The sequence below is a fragment of the Biomphalaria glabrata genome, chromosome 13, assembly GCF_947242115.1.
Source record: "Biomphalaria glabrata chromosome 13, xgBioGlab47.1, whole genome shotgun sequence".
Classification (NCBI taxonomy): Eukaryota; Metazoa; Mollusca; class Gastropoda; family Planorbidae; genus Biomphalaria; species Biomphalaria glabrata.
Window position 1 is genome coordinate 12,299,907 of NC_074723.1, and position 18,438 is coordinate 12,318,344.

General features: G+C 33.7%; 1 long non-coding RNA gene across 1 annotated transcript; it reads left to right on the plus strand.

Moving 5' to 3' along the window:
- The first annotated feature begins 11,750 nt into the window (after positions 1–11,750).
- On the plus strand, positions 11,751–14,238 carry LOC129922473 (uncharacterized). Its single transcript, XR_008774464.1, has 3 exons — positions 11,751–12,697; positions 13,040–13,108; positions 13,469–14,238. It is a non-coding gene; the product is annotated as an uncharacterized LOC129922473 (long non-coding RNA).
- The last annotated feature ends 4,200 nt before the right edge of the window (positions 14,239–18,438 follow it).

Here is an 18,438-nt window from a genome sequence, read left to right on the forward strand (position 1 = left end):
TTCGAATAGGACCCCGCAATAGTTAGGACCGGCCCTGGTAACCGCATAGGTTGCAGTGGCCTAAGCTACTCATTAGTTTGATCTCTCTCTATCTCTATACAAATATATATATACTATATTTCATAGTCCAATACACAGACCAGGAGAGACAACTCGTGAGGAGGTCATCGCAAAGGTTTGTTCTCAAAAGTTATTCGTAACTTGCGTGTGTCTGTGTGAAACCAACATAGGCGTAGATGTTTGAAGTTTACGAAGTGTTTCAATGTTTCCAGGGCATTGGGGGGAAAAAATTCGAAGCTGATGATCTTTTATGTGGAGTGTAATGATGTCATCCTCATGTAGTGACCATCAGGGCCAGTTTAACCTCAGCTTTGACATGAAACTTAGCCTCTAGAGTCCTAGACGAAAGAACAATTTCATTTTCTAAAATCCTAATTTATATCATGACTTCTTGGCTGACTGATCAGGCCTCCGTGACCCTATCAAAGGTGCCGGCCTGACAATCGTCTCAATGGTCTTGGGTTCCAACCCTTCCCGTCCCAATCCCCTTACATCCTGCGGGAGGTCTGCGCTAGGATGTAATAATCTTAATTTTAAAGGAACATTCGAAACATGCAAAGTAAACTTCTTATCCAGTGGCGTAGTTAGGGTGGGGGAGGGTGGGGGGGTCCAATTTTGAAAATCCCACACTTGAGGGGGGCCCCAAATGAGTGTCCGATTTTTTTTACATTAAATATTAAGCCAATGCCATGTTATCTTGCTATTCATGTTGTTATGAAATTACGTGACCATGTTGCATGCATTCCACACAATAGACTTATATAAAGTACATTATCTCATGTCATGATGTCGAATGTCTAAATGCAAAGGCCCCTAAAAAGGCCAAGCCACCCGGGCCCCCAAAATTCCTCGCTACGCCACTATTCTTATCTTATAAATTACAGACATTCCTTTCAAAGAAGATAATTACGTCCTACGCGTATCCATGTCTTAAAATCTAGTCGCGCATGTTAATAAGAGACTTAATCTCAGCTAAATCATTGATTTTCCTGGCTGATAAAGGCAACCAGTTCCATGCTCTAATGGCATTAGGTAAGAAGAAAGGCTTGTATGAATTAATCCTAGTAAATGGAATAAGAAATCTAACTTGTTGTTTTTTCTCAGTCTTTTCTCAGTTTCTTTTTGTTATTCTTTTTTTTATTTACAAGAAAAAGTCATTAGTTAGGCTAGCCGCTAGTAGATTAACAGTGTTGCTATGGTGCTTTAAGGTATTGTCATTTTTTAAAGATAATAGTTGTTATATTCTGAATTTGTAACTTATTTAACATAGTGCATAGCTTCATTCTATACATGAAATGGACTTCTATATTTTTTATGAGAGGCTATTTGAAAAGTGCATGCATTAATGATGAACCTAGCAAGACCTAGACCCGATGTGGCCTTTCAGTAATTTTTGAGATCCCTTCTCGATGTCTCGTCAATTCACACACAATGCGTGAGAGAGTTAAGAGAGAGAGAGAGGCAGCTATTCCAGCCACCCGTCCATTGAAACAAGGGGGCTGAAAAAACTTTCTGTGATCCACGAACTGGTGGGGGGGGGGGCGCGAGACTAAAGGGGGGCGTGGAGGCACACTTGGCGTACAGTGCACCTCGGAAGTGTTTTGTGTTTTTTTTTTAGTTCACCGTGACACACGTGCGTTTGTTTATCAACCCAGTTAGTTCCAAGTTGTGTTATGCAGTACTTGTGATGTGAGGAAAACTGTCTTGTTTTAGTGATATTGCTTTAGATCTAAAGAGTCTAGGGATTTCTTCTTTTTTTGTGTATTCACATTTATGGATAATAATCTGGCTATATAGCAGTTTCTTTGGGTAAGTAGAAGTTAGTTAAACGTGTTCACCTCTGACACAATCTCCGTACTTCGTTGATGTAGTCAATCTCCTTGATGGAGGCAGTACATCTAATAGTCATATATCACGGTTCAAGACGATAAGCTGTAAACAACACACAGGCTCCAATCTTTCACTAACTTTCCATTCATTTTCCTTGAATCTTTTCATCTCAGCCTCAGCTATACATTAATCTTTTTTCTCTCTCCAGACCCAGTCTTTCTATCTCTCTCTTAGTTTACTCTACGTTCATATGATCTCTTTGACTCTCTCTTCTCTCTTTCTCCCCTCTCTTTGTTTCTGTCTGTTGTTATCTCTTCTCATTTTGTCTCACCTCGATGTCTCTATTTTTCTCTTCGTTTCTCTTATTTTCTAATCTCTGCTGTTCTCTTATTTATGTCTCCTCCGATTGTGTGTCACATTTTGCGTCTCCGAAAACTGTTTCCCTTGCAACTTGTCATGTGACTAAAGAGCCCGATACTTGATGCACGTGCCTGGTGTGTTCATTAATTTAAGCTGTGCTCATTAATTTAAGCTGTTTCCCAAAATGTGTTCCGCGTTACTTTTTGTTTCGCGAGGGCTCAATAGATGTTCCACAAACTACTGGAATAATTAACTAGTAGGCCACCACATGAATTAATCTCTTTAAAAAATAAGCAAAGTGTTCCGCTAAATACTCAGAATGTGCGAAATGTTCCGCTAAATACTCAGAATGTGCGAAGTGTTCCGCTAAATACTCAGAATGTGCGAAATGTTCCGCTAAATACTCAGAATGTGCGAAGTGTTTCATAAAGGACAAAGTTTGGGAACCACTGAATGAAAGCATTGTCTTCGACTCCGAGTCCAGTATTTCACGTGACTTCTCGGACCCAGTTTCGACCAGCATATTTTGCCAGATTTCGATCCCAGACTAACATTAACCAACTAAGCCGACGTCCTTGTATTTAGTGCAATAACTTTAAGTCGTTGATATAAGAATAGCCCGTAGTGTTTGATACATGAAATGGTGAGATAAAAAATAAAGGAGGGCGGGGATGAAGGTTATTCCCGAAAATAAAATAAGAAATTAATTAATAAAACTTAATAGATGCTCTTTTGTTACGCAATTTAACATAATTGAGTTTTTTTTTTAATTAATTTTTTTTGTACACACAGTAGGCCAAAGTCTTTATTTTCCATTTTATTCTTTTCTATTTCCTCTTGATATTTAAAGCGTCGCTGTCATTTAAAAAACAAAACTTTTAGCATAAAGACTGGAATGTATTTTAATATTAACAAAACAAAGTGACCTTTTCATCTTCTTCTTGTCGTTGGGAGACATATGACCCATAAACATAAGATTAAAATCTGACTCATGACATATGACCCATACACATAGGATTAAGACCTGATCAACTGTGGCCTTATATCTTTAAAAGATTGTAAACGATCTCAATCAGCGACACACGGTTTACAGACGGATATACAGCGATAAACATTCGATACATTATACAACACAAATAATAAAGATGCACTGAAATAATAATGAATTAATTGGTCCTGCCGAGAGTAGCTGCTTTGTCCATGAATTGTTGGTGAGAAGAAAAGCGTCACGACCGTGTTGGCGATTTAATTGTCGACATTAAAATTGTCGGCGATAAATCATCGTTTAGGAAATATAAGCGATTAATTGTCGCTGCATTGTCTTCGTGTCACCAGAACATCAGAGTTTAAAAAAACAACACACACACACTCACTCTCACACACACACTTTGCTGTTTCCAATACAACAAGAAGAAAAAAAAATATTTGCTAACAGATAACAGTCTGTCACTGCCAGAACATGCAACTTTTTTTTTGTTTGATTCCGTAGCACAACGTCCGATCGCCTTGTAGTTGCCCAGCTATAGTAAAGAAAGTCCCAACAAAGTTCTATTAAGCAAGTACTGCATGTATATTATATTCATGTCTTACAAAGTCAACAGACTCAGGTACGAACGATTTGAGCGCTCTACTGCGTGAATGACTCACCTGGCCTGGAAAATTGAGATCTATAATTTAATTTAGGTTCTACCACTTTCTCTTTTTTTTATCTTCCCAGAATTCGCAAATCTGTTTAAAAAATAAGATGAGAAAGAAAGTTTCAAACTAGAGGCGCCCCTGCGGTTCAGTCGTACTTACACATTACAAACTCTCATTTAAAACACATCAGCAGTGCGAATCATTTAGAGCCCGTACAGATAATGGAGATTTTCACACTAAAAGTTTATCAAAGTAATCTGCCCTTTTTAAAAAATGTAAAAAGAAAATGTGAAAATATTTTGCTAAGACGCAATATTGAAAGATTGAGAACATTCAGTGTATTAGTATCAATGATAAGTGATTTACGTTCTTGAAGTGTTGCCTATGAGATTTAGTTCATTGTTCTATAACCGAAAGAACTGAAAAATTTGAGTCCACACGCTGGAAAGTTTTGGTTTTTTAAAGACATTTATTAAAATACTTTGCTTATCAATACTTTCGTTATTTTGCACGCCGGATACACCAAATAGCGTGCTGGTTATGGATTTGCTTTCATGAATGAGAATCACAATTGAATAAATCGAACTGCCTTTTAGATCAGCTGTTCCAAGTGTTAAAAGGAAAGGTCATTAGTAGATGTTACTCGTGGCATCAAGATTTTTAAATTAGTTTAAACCCGACATTGTTGAGGATTTTCTCAAAAGATTCTAATCAGAGTAGTCTCCTCTTTATTTGCATCTTGATTTGAAGATTCCGCGTTACGGAGAAATGTGGTGCCGATATGGAAATGTATTCGATTCCGAAGATTACGAATGAGTGCATATTTTCCCGCATTTCATGCAGACTAAGCCGTTGTCCGCTTTCGGTCTATGCAACCTAAATAAAAAGCCTGAAAATGAAAGGGGATCATTGGGAATGTGTCATTCAATTATTGAAAGGAAACTGTCTTACAGTGAACCTTTAATGCTTCCTCCATATTGATATTTTTTGGGTCTACAAACGTAAGTTTACAAAATTTGATTCTGCAATGTCAAAATGTGCACACAAAAAAACTTTGTAAAGAACTGATCAAGTCCTCTCTTTACTACGTTCACTAGATACACAACTAGGTTAGGTACATTTTTTTCCCCATCCTAAAAAAAAAGTTTGGTACTTGTTTTTCAATCTTTTGTTTTGAGTCGCAAGCTGCATTAAATAAAAGGTACATCATTCTAAATATTGTTTTCGAAATGGCGAGTATATACTTGTATAAATATTAATATGGACATTTTTAAATAAAGAGAATATTTAAGAGGAGTCTAATGATTTTGTAGCTTTTCAAACAAGTTGAAGACTTAAGTAAAACATTTAATGCAAACAGGGTAGTAAATTTTATAAATAAATAAGAATAGCTATCTTTTGTTTTTATATTTAAAATTTATTTATAGACCAACTCATGTGCATACAATATACAGGCTCATATTTACAAAACAGAAAATAACTTTTGCTCGAGCGCATTGAAGGTACAAACGGACAGACAGGCAGACAGCCCAAAAATAATTGCGCTTAAAAAGGTAATCTATATAAAAAGAATTTTAATATTAATGACTATTGCGATATATAAAAATATTATTTTTTACAGTAACCAGAAATTTCTTTTCGATACTGGATGAGTGGCGATGTTTTAGAAGTTGTTTATTGCAACTAGAGATCTTCACCAAGCACACTTTCACCGCTCCAACCTTTTTTGGGAGAAAGCTTTGTGTCTCGAATAAGGAAAATAACTTGTACATTATTAATAGATATTGTTTTAAAGGCAGAGTTCTTCCCCTTCAGATAAGCTTTGTTTTTTAAAACAGGATTTTTTAAATATATATATATTGCTTGTTTTTTTTTTTTAATATAAATAATATAAATAATATAAATAATATAAATAGGCCTTTTACAATTAAAACATTCTTTCTGGTAGTCTGTGGAAACAAATTGTCAATCATGTCAGTCTGGAGATTGTAACACTTCAGGCTCTCCCTTGGAACCCCCCCCCCTCCAGTTACACGATCCTGTCCCTACCTCCACCACGTTTATTACCTGGTCGACGAGTTAAGGGGGGGGCGGGAAGTGGTGGGGGCATTTTCTTCCAGACATCAGGGAGTGTTGACAATTGAGTTACTTTGAACTGTTTCCATGTGATCACGTTGACATTAGTCTATGAACTTCCTTTTCTTACACATCATTTGTGTTCATGTTTTTTCTATACCTTTCATTTTATTTTTCAGGCCAATGACATCATAAATTATTAAAAGTTGGTAGCGGTTGCCATGTTTTTCTTTCCTGCACAATGCAGCCAAAACACACAGACACACGCGGGGCCTTAAGTCACGTGACATGTTTTAGGTCTATCCTTTGGTAAACATAGCCTTTACATCCGCCGTACTGTTCCGCCTCCTTTTGTTTTCGTGTTGTTGACATTCATTCAAACTCCACAAAGAGGGGGGTGGGGTGGGGGAAAGTGATGGGCTTTTATTGTAAGAAGACATTTGAGTGTTACCTTAATTTGGTTATCAACAATTATCAGGTATGAAATGTTCTCTTTTTGACAACTGCAGTGCCCTAGCCACTTTATTTACAGCATTACAAATAACTGAGGGCCTTCAATCGAGAAGCGAAACCAATTCTCATAGAAAATGCCTGAATATTGACCTGTAACGTCGCAACATGTGGGCAGTTTAAATCAACAGCTCGTTGCAGCGTCACAGGTTTGTACGACGTGGCAACGAGCAATTGTTCTCCACTGCCCACAGGTTGCGAAGTCGCAGGTCAGTATTGAGGCCTGCTATTACGAATGGACTCGCTTCAATTACACTCCAGGTGAAGACCTGGGACTCGCTCTGCATTGATGTCTTCATTTTTTCGGGCTTTATTTTATCCCTAAAGCACCATACACTATATCCGGTGTCATCTTCACATCATGTCAACGATTACAGCTATTCTATCATTCTATTCTATTCCGGTGATCCACTAATTGCTTGTAATAGAGGAACTAAATATTATACACTTCCCATATTAATTAAAGAGTACGTGTTTGTTTTTTTAAATTACAATACCTCTATTCCACTCATAACTTGGTTGAAACTTCTGGGATGTTAAGTGGGTCGAGAACGGCTCTGATGACTTCCCTGGAAATGTAATACTTGATGTATATCATTGGAAAAAAAGAATTACAAACTCTTCGGCCACTGTGGGAATACTGTAGTTTGACCGTTAGAATTTTTCAAACTAAAAAAAAAAGAAATTTTGATTTTGCTAGAGGCTAGAAAATATTTATCTTGAATGGTCTATATTTCCTAGGGTATTACCGAATGTAGGCATTCTTCCAGAATTTATTAAAATAACTTGCTTTTAGCACTAGACCTAAGGGCCTATCATTGGAGTATTATAAAGCTTAGAAGATCTATACATTTGCTTACCCAGGATTCTTTCTGGTAAAAAAAAGAGCTGGTGGTGGTGGGGGGGGGGGGGGGGGGGGAAAGGGGCCGGGTCATATATTGAATTTTTTAAGTCTGACATTCATTAATTATGAAGAGAAATATAATCGCTCTATAAGAGGTACAATGGAGGAATTGTCTTTAAAAAAGTAAAGTATTTTTAAAAGTTTTTCTTTGTTTATTTATTATCCAGATTTTCTTTCAGTGTTTTCTTTTGTTATCCTTTACTTGTAGAGAGCGTGTGTTTTGTGTGTGTGTGTGTGAGAGAAACACTAAACCGGAAGTTTGTTTGGCTCCAGCTGATCGGGAAATTCCGTTCCTGAAAACTCAATAGTAGAGTTTACAATTACTCAAGCTGTCCCTATTCAGTCAAAGTCTTTGTAAATATTTATTCTCAAATTTAGCCATTCGCAAATCGATCTGTTAAATCATTGTATAGTGTCTTTATACACTTCATGACTATTGGACGGTGATTATTTATCCAGATCTTATTTGCATTTAACCCCAGAATATGCGCATATTTTATAAATATATAAAAATCATATCTTGATCTTGATCGTACCAGGATTAAAACAAAGGGAGAGCATTAGAGAAAAATGAATCATTATTTTTTTTCGTTTATCTTTCCTTTGTGTGCCTTTTGTTTATCCCCCTCCCCAAACAATCAAATAATTGTAGGTTACATGTTTTCTCTTTTTATTGCTAGATTAATCAGGATCACAATATACTGGCTTCTGTAATCAGGATCACAATATACTGGCTTCTGTAATCAGGATCACAACATACTGGCTTCTGTAATCAGGATCACAATATACTGGCTTCTGTAATCAGGATCACAATATACTGGCTTCTGTAATCAAGATCACAATATACTGGCTTCTGTAATCAAGATCACAATATACTGGCTTCTGTAATCAGGATCACAATATACTGGCTTCTGTAATCAAGATCACAATATACTGGCTTCTGTAATCAAGATCACAATATACTGGCTTCTGTAATCAAGATCACAATATACTGGCTTCTGGCTTCTTAGGTTATAGTAATCTACCACTGTTACCTTCAAAGCATCTGTTATTATCTGATACCAACTTTAAACAGCACGGCAGCCCTGACACATTATATATGTGCAATAATTGTATGATCGATTGAGTCCAACGTAATCAGAAGATTGCTAAATATCTTTTCAGAACTAATATGCTCATTAAATTGAGTTTGTGCTTAGATCTTTCATTCATTGATCTTTTTATCCCCCCCCCCGGGGGTGTTGCTCTCTTTGTGTCTGTCTCTTGTCCAGTAACAAATTCTGAAAAAGAAATAAAGCAATTAATTCATTGAGATATGTACCATGGTTGTAGTCGTTGTTGATTGTTGATGTTGATGATGGTAAAGACGCTGCGACAAAAGACTACATCGAGCTGCGGGGAGAGAACTTGAGCTATAAATGGATGCACTTTTAAAGATTTCTGTTTTTAGCAGGTAGTAAGTATAATGACCTATTTAGACTAGGCGAGGACATTCTGGCAGGTGAAAGAAAAGAGGACATGTGTCCGTAGGAGGCTATTATGTGGCCAGCAGCAAGGGGTCAACAATCTCATATAATCCTAATACTTGAACAGTTTGGACTATAGTATTTAAAAATAGAAGAAAATATTTTGTTCTCTTAATTGTTACCCTCCTGCGTTTGTGAAGCGTGTTTTGTGATTATTGAACCAGTTATCCTTAATTCAGAGAAACATGTCTATGTTACGTGCAGTGCGGTACTCTAAGGCCCTGTTGCTATTCAACTATTGTTTAGTCACTAACTATGGAATAGAGCTACACAAATATATGATATCCAGACTGGCCAAGCTTTTTATCACTGTTAAATAATCTACCCACATATATATATATAGGTATGTGAATGTACCTCAATAGAATGTTATTTGTTGTGTATTTACTACAAGTAAAAAGAAATTGAAGCACTTATACATATTGTTATGACTTTGCCATGCGCACCGCCATCCAAGATAGTGCATAAAGAAGGTGCGCACTATCTGTGACTAGACAAGTCGGATGTTGACATTGGAGAGAGAACGATTTCCGCCCAAGTTGAGAGCCGAAGTGAAAAGACTGTGCCTAAGAAAGATGATGTTTTGTGAACTTGTGATGTCGTGTAAATAAAGTTATATGTGCCTCGTTGAGTTGCCTCACTTAAGTTATTACAATATAATAAGAGCAATAAGCGTAAAATATAGTCCAAGATGAACGCGATTTTAAAAATGTACCTCAACAGTAGAGTCAATATAAAAAATGCGAATATAGATTTGGATCTACATCTATATGTTTTTTTTTTTAATTGTTTGCTGTATAGACTTACTGACTTATGCTTAAGGATTCTAAGACTAATTTCATCACACTTACGTTCAGACTGATTCCAGGCCTTAACAATAGTTGATGAAAGGACAATGGACATGAACAAATATAGAAATAGATTATTTATCTTTACGCCTGTTATTGATGGCGCTTGCTATTAACAATTCAAGAGTATTTACAAAATAGGAAAACTAGTTTCATTTTAAAACGTTAAAGAGCAAAGCTAACATCAACTCACGATGTCTGTCTGTCTGGTAAAAAGTTTGTACACATTATTTTTCACACACCCAATCTCGGCTGAAGTTGAAATTTTGCACAATTATATTTTTACTTGACAAAAAAAAATAATAATAAATTAACCATGGAACTATACTAATGGAACAACAGCTCCTAGTTTTTACTAGGGGAGTGCCGTCGCGCATCATTTTCAAGCATGGTGCAATATGGAGAAATTCAGTAGGATGCAAAAGAAGAAATTTACTCATCCAGTCACTTGGACTGACCTTCAATGAGAGTAAAACTTTCCTACGCTTTATTTTATTAGATCTCTAAAAACTTCATCCATTTTCTCACAATGTTTTGTGATTTATAAAATTTTCCTGAATAAGGGATCGTCACAAAAGTTATTTTTTTAAGGCCACCCCATTAAAATAGCTGTTTTCAGTACTTTCACATTTGGGTATTTTACATAAAATCTGGATTTTTTTTATGTACATGAAATCATTATCATCTGTCCCGCGTAACTAAATCCTCCACTTTTCCCGGTCACCAATGTTCTTAACAAGAGAGAGAGGCTGGTCCATTATTTGCGTAGTCCTGCCAGCTTTTCTTCTGACAAACCTTTTTTCGTTTATTCTCTTAAAGGATATTTTTTTTAAAGTTAGTCTTACAAAATACAATTCCAAACCAACTCATGCAGTTATCGTCTTTTCACAGTATTGAGGAGTCATCCTTTTTGCCAGCCAGAGTGTTAATTTGCAAAAGTAAAAAATTCATTATTTTAATTTTTTTAGTAAATATTCACAACTATATCTTTTATATAATAAAATATCTTTTATATAATAATATATTTTTTTTAATAATAATATCTTTTATATATACATGCTTTAATAGATCTAATAATTGATTAACGCGGCCCTACCAATATGGGTATATTAATACTTAAATCTGGGTATTTTAAATTTCGAATGCGCATTTTTAAAAAACCGAACTTATCTATAGATCTCTTATATCTAGAATAATCTAGATCTACAACACCCAGACTTAGACTATGGTTCTAGATCTATTTAAAGATATTTTTTTAAAAATAACTCAATAGATCTAATAAAGTCATGATTTCCACTCTATTTTCTCTAGATCTAGACCATACATGAGATCAATATGAATATGAATGTTTATAGATCTAGTCTACGTCTAGAACTCTAGATCTATCACTATCGATCATCTAATCTAGTATAGACAGTACTATAGACTGTATTATACTATAGTATTATACTGTAACTAGTGTAACTGTATTAGTGTATAGTGACGGTAATTATAGTCACTATAATCAATAGTGTATTGCCTGTAGATCTAGTACCTGTACTAATATTAGTAGATGTAGATCTATAATAATAATACTTTTTAATAGTAGAAAGTATATTTATATTTATAATCTATCAATTCTATCTAATCTAGATCTAAATATTCTAAATCTAGACTTCACTTTCACATCACATGATTATTGATACAGACAGTGAATGAAACAAATGCAGTGATTATATTATATTAAATAGTTTATACTGATTATACTTATAGCTCTACCAGTTGATTATCATCATCATCATAGATAATAATCTAGACTAGTATTCTAGATCTATAATCATAGTCACTGTGATAGTCAATGTAGTCAAGTCAAGATAGTGGAACGTAAACTCGAAGGTTTAATACAATACAGTATAACTTTTAGTATAAGTAGAGTCTATGAGTTAGTATAAGATCTAATTATTTTGTTTCTTTGTATGTCAATGTCTCTATTAAAATAATTAATATCATCAGCCATAGTGCATTAGCCTTAGGGGGGCTTAGCCATAGTGTAGTCAAATCTTGACAACTAGTCTTCTAGATCTAAGCTTCTAGAATAATTAGATCTAGATCCAGTTTAGATTTAGAATATAAAAGTATTTTACTAGCTAAAATACTAAATCTACTGATCTAAATTCTAGATAGATATACAATATATAGATCCAGTTTAGATTTGGAATATAAAAATATTTACTAGCTAAAATTCTAAATCTACTGATCTATACTTAATATTTTAGATATTATATGACATCTACAAAAATTATTATTAAGATATAATTATAGAATCTAGACTAGTTATTTATGTATATAAAATATATAAATAAAAGATATATGTATGCAGGCCTAGATCCCATAAATTTATAATTGATCCAGATCTATCAGTAAAAGTTACCTTCGATGGGAAGTTTTACCCAATCTAATCTATACAAGACAATTTATAATCCATGCCTCGCCTACACCCCATACATTAAATAATAGTTCCCATTCCATGCCATGCCCAGACCCATGAGTTCATGAAATAATAAATGATGTGGTGTCAAGTTGGATCTATCCCCTGAAATTCAGCACTTTAATATAAAACTCACATATCTAGTTAATTATTTGCTATGACACTCTGATCAACTTGGACTTGTGTGATACATATATGTTTCTTATCAGATTTAATGAATGAAGTTTTGGTGCATTTTAAGGCTACAAAAGTATCATCAGGTGCATTCTAACCATTGGTATTTTTCCTGGCAACATTTCTATTCTAGTCTGTGATAAATTATAAATTTAAAAAAATGTTTGTAATGTTTCAGTTATTAACAAGTAGAACCATGCCAACCAGTTCTGATGATGTACCAGAATGGCTCAAGGATCATACTTATACTATTTCTACTCTCTGGGCAGACATTAATAATATTGGCATCCATTCAATATTTATTGTAAGTACTACTATACAATTTTTAGTTTTATCTAAAAGATGTTTTATGAAGTGTGATTTTCATGGTCAAGCAACATCCAAATATTGGGGATGGAATTTAACATTTTTCTCTAGTTTTTTTTTTTATAACACTCTTAAGCAAATTCATCTTTCATGAATGCCTAATATACTTGGCTGTTGTGCAGGCCATTCCTTTACAATAAACTGTTAGATGGTATTAGGCAAAATTATGTCTGATAATTTGTATGTTTGATACAACAATGTATTCAATTTAATAATATTATTTTTTAATTTTAATGTTTTCAAAAGAAATTAGCCAATATGCCTAATTGTATAATTACAGTTATGTTTGGAAATGCAAGAAAAAGGCATGCATTCTTGACAAGTCAATGAGTGGTTGCACCTCTTAAAGGTAAGGTACTGCAATTTTTCCCTATGCACTTTTCTCATAAGCTGAAGTACTTGTATTTTTGAAAAACTAGTTTTCCATGAAAATGTAAATCATAATATATGTTATAGCTGCTTTTAGATGAGTGCAATGTCCATCAAATTAACTGAATATCTGCCTTCACCTTTAGTAATAAGTCATAACTATTAAGGTCAGGGCCATGTCTACACATTAACACAGTAGCTCCTTTTAGGTATAGACTATTTTTAGAATAGCAAAATTATATAATTATACTTAATCACATATATACGTTTAGCATGGTCAACACATATGTCACACATATTTTTATTTTTTTAAAATCCTTTTATTTATTTTTATAACTAGATAACTTTCTGTTATGAGAAAAGATGAGATTCTTGGACTCCTGCATAGCACCACCAGAAAGGAAAATCCCATCATGTTGCAAAATAAAAGTCTTGGACCAATTTTAATTTCAGATATATATATTATACTGTAAGCTCTATACATATTTATGTATATCCTGTCATTCAGCCAACAGGTTTGGATTTAGTATTTCTTTAAATCTGTTTGATATTGTACTTGAAAACTATTAATCTGAGCCACATTAAAACAATAGGGAGTGCAGTGAATGAGTGGTAAAGCACTTGGCTTCTGAACTGAGGGTTCCTGGGTTCGATTAAGACTGGGATTTTCAATTTCAGAATTCAAAAGGCTAGGGATACATGGCATTAGTAAGGAATAAGTAAAGGCAGTTTGGGGATCCATGGCTGAATGGTTAAGTCATGGGTTTGAATCTCTGTGAAGACTCAGATTAAAATTTTTTAGATTTTTGGGTGCCCCTGAGTCCACCTAACTCTAATGGGTAGCTGACTTTCGTTTTGGAAAGTAAAGATGGTTGGTTGTTGTGCTGGCCACATGATGCACTGGCCAAAGAATCAAATGACCTTAACATCATCTGCCCTATAGATTGTGACGTCTGAAATGGGATTTTTTTTTCAAAAGGTGGTTGGTTGTTGTGCTGGGTACATGACACCCTCGCTAACCATGGGGCACAGAAACTGATAAACTTTATATCATCTGCCCCATAGATTGCAAGATATGTAAGGGAAATTTTACTTTTTTAAAATTAAAATAAGAATAAAAAAGTAAACATAAAATATGGTGCATTCTCCTTAAAACTAAAACCTTGTGCGAAGGTTTAAAATGTTGGCAAAAAAAAGCAACATCATATATTCTTAATTCCCTTTGCAAAACTTACTGAGAAGAATATGCATGTTGTTCCCTCATACGTTTCTTGACAGAGGAAATCTTGTTTATATTAGATTTGAATTAAGCAAATTAAGAAAAAAATTATAATCATTATTTCAAATGGTTGTATCTAAACCTTATGAATTATTTTTCAGTTCTAAGTATATTGAGATTAATGGATAATCATGAAATTGTTAAATAATTGCTGCTATCATTCCATTGACTAAAGAACCATAATTTATTTTTTTTTTAATTAATTTCAAAATGATTTTTTTCAAGCATAGAGTTCACATAGATCTTGAGTGAATTTTTTTTTTTTTATTTGACTAATGCTTCAATTTTATTGTATCATATTAGTTGTTAATTTTTATTACCCAGAATATTTAAAAAATGAGTACACTATTTTCATGTAATAATGTAACTTGGTATTCACATAATGCTCAAAATACACCATAATCTTTAGGCCATACAGATTTGTATAAATTAACTTGTTTAAATACATTGTAAATGTATATTGTTTGGATAAGAATAAAGTTTTTCTGTAGACAATTGTTGTTCAAGATTTGTTGATGCTCCTGCTTAATCAATTATATATACAGGTCATTAGTACAAGTTAGTGAATGAAAATTGGTCATTATTTCAGCTGCTTTAGTCCTACATCAATGTGAGGTACCAGTACTTTGATTGTGTCATATAATAATTTAAAGCAATATTTTGAAATGAATAGTCTGTAGAATTGACAGTAAATACATTTAAGTGATGGGCTGTGATCTGCGTGAATTGGGGGCTGATCATGTATTGAATTTGTGTTTTTGATCTTTACTTCAAGTAAATGTTAATGAGCAATTAATTTTTAATGAATAAATAATTTAAAAATAAATACAAAAGAACCATAAACATCTACTTTAGTTTAATAATTTTTTTTCATCAGAACAGAATTTCCAACTTTGCATTCTTAAAATAAAATATAATTTATTAAGAGTAGAGTCAGAACACAAAATCATAGTTTTAAAATATTAAGTAAATTAAGCTAAGCTGTGATCTCTTATAAACATTTGTATATAGACTATACACAATTTAATTATTATTTTTCATCAAATTGCAGGAACTAGTAAAACCATAGTCAATGAAATAGTAATACTAGTAAATGAGATAAAAGTAAACTAAATATCACCAATGCTATTGAAGCTACACTTGTTTTTTTTTTTTATCTTGTTTGGTGGACTGCAATTAAAGTTGCTATTAATTTTACTGATAGTCTTAGCTGAAGTGCCAGTGGAACCTAAGCTTATTTTCTTGGTAACTGGAAGTCCAGATATTTGGAGTTTCATTTTAAGCACCTATACTTTCCGAAATGGCATTCCGATAGGCTAAACCATTTGCCTAACATGTCATGCACGTAAAGAGGTACCACAGAAATGCTTAGGCGCCAACTTACTTTAACTGACATAGAATAAGAGAGCACCTGGTTGCATACAGCTTCAGAACGAGACAGCTGGAGGTCACTTAAAAGGTGTGGTATACACCAATGAAAATTAATTGCCGAGGGTAGATGGCAAAAAAACAACAACAACTGATTCTACCACAGGTGGACAATGGTTATGCCTGTGCTCAGTGTGGCATAATATGTAGGTCACAGCTGGGGCTGAGTAGCCTCTGGAAACATAGCATTTCCTCATAAGTCTTAGGAATCAAAGACAAGCCTATCATTTTTGTAGCATAGTTTGTAGCTTCTGTAAATGCATGAAATGCCGACACAAGTCCTCTGTGAGTTTGATGGATTATAAACATCTTACTTCTTTGCCTTATATTAAATGGTCCTTCTCTCTGTTCCTCTAGGTACTTGCGTTTATCTAAATATCATTGATATATCGTAACATGTCATCAAAATAAAAGCTAGAATCTCTGCAACTCGTGTACAAGTCAGAAGTCATCAATAACACTTGCCATTTAAAAAATAACAATTTAGATTAGTCAAATTAGTGACTTATTATTCGATTCATTTAGGCCTATAAATTTTTTATTTGAATATATAATGATCCTTTACACTTTGTGACTTTACTAGTATACTTTGGAGTAGACTTGTTGAGCTAAAGTCGGAAGTACACATTGAGTTTTACTGTGATCTACTAGATCTAGATCTATATATATATTATATTATATAATAGTTATATAGAAGTAGAGAGAGTATCTCATCAATAGTATCTATCATATCGTGATCAGTAAGCGGCTGCAGGTTTATAGATCTATTCCATGACAAAAACCCTGGCTAGATTTAGATCTACTGGTCTAGACATCTAGATCTAACTAGAATTAAACTAGAAAACTGAATTAGAGAAGTAGCTTTCTGGATCTAGAACCAGAATCTATATTATTAATATTAGATCTAGTTGCGTCGAACGCTTAATTTTTGGTTGTTGTTTTTAATAAATGCACATAAAATACATTGTATTTTGGCAATAAAAATACCCAGTTGGTAGTCAAGTAATTCTAATAATTAATTAATGAATGACTATAAGTATTTGTTTTAGATCTATCAGATTCATATGAATATAACTTATTATTTATACTTATTTTGTATCATTCGTCCAAGAAAATCTAGCTTTAGATCTATTTCATTTTAGATTAGGCTATAGTTTTTTTTTGGTCATTTTATTTAGGCTACAATATTACCGAGATGAACTTTTTCTTTGTTTCCCACGAGACGTGTATGCCTATAGCCTAGTCCTTTCGATAATAATAATAAAAAAACGATTAGAAATGCGTAGCTTGGAGTGTCAAAACTGTATTAGGCCTCCTATTTTTATTTTTATTTCGTTCAATTTAGTATATCGTAACAAATACGCATTTAGCGGAACGGTAGAAAGGTCTTCATCCAGATTTAGTGTAAATAAACCAAACACAGAAACACTAAAAGATTGTATTTTCGGAATTTAGATTCTATTTTTTTGAAAAAATGTGGCATTTTATAGGGTGGTCGAAAAAAATAACTTTTGTGACGATCTCTTATTCGGGAAAATTTTATCTATTATATCAGATAGTCAGAAAATGGATGAAGTTTTTACACATCTAATCAAATAGAGCGTACGAAAGTTTTACACCCATTGCAAGGGACTGACGGAGTAAATCTCTTCTTTGGCATCATCATGGATTTCTCCACATTGCACCATGCGCTAAAATGATGCGCGACGGCACTTCAACTCTCTTTGGCTTTGTAAAAAACTCGAAGCTGGTGTTCCATTAGTATAGTTCCATGAATTAACCAATAATTTAATTGACTATTTGTAATTATTTTTTTTTTTTGGCATTGAACAAGGGAAGAAATTTTACTTGACTGATCTGGTAGTGTACGAACAATAGATATATAATTATATAAGATAAGATAAGATCCTAGCGTATTGAGAAAGCTAGAAGCATTTAATTGCATTAAACAAAAACAATTGGTAAAAATATTTCTAATCGCACAGAATAAAGGACCTAGCCAAGTCATGTGACATTCCTCGCCCCTCTTGTTCACACATACACATAAATAGAAAGAGTTGAATAAGATTACAATTAATTGCGAAATAAAAATAAAACACTTTAAAAAAAAACCTGACACGCCCTCCGTGTAACTTTAAAGTACTGACAGAGACCAACAAGATTTGCTCCCCTTGGAATGTCGCCTGCAAACAGCAGAAATGCTTGTTAATTAGTGGCTGTTTATTTAGGCTTGGACTCGACGTCATTGAAACTAAAGGGCAATAAGCTTAACTATGTCCGCTATTGTTCTTTGAATGTCGTCTGCTGAGATGTACACTGAAAAGTGGGAGGGGAAAATCGCGGATTTTTTTTCTGTAAAAGAATACATTTTAAGTTGTCGAGTTTTTAGAAACATTTTGCAGTTCATAAACAAAAAAAAATAGAGTTGATATCATTTAAAGTAAATTTGTAACTCATATTTTCTGTAAAGCACATTCATGTTCTGTGTAGAACTATTTATATGTTACTAAGCTAAAGCACTGCTTGTACACTAAATACAGAAAGTCTAGAACTGTGTACCCTTGCTTATAGTGCAACTGTAGGACTACTTTGAAATGACGTCA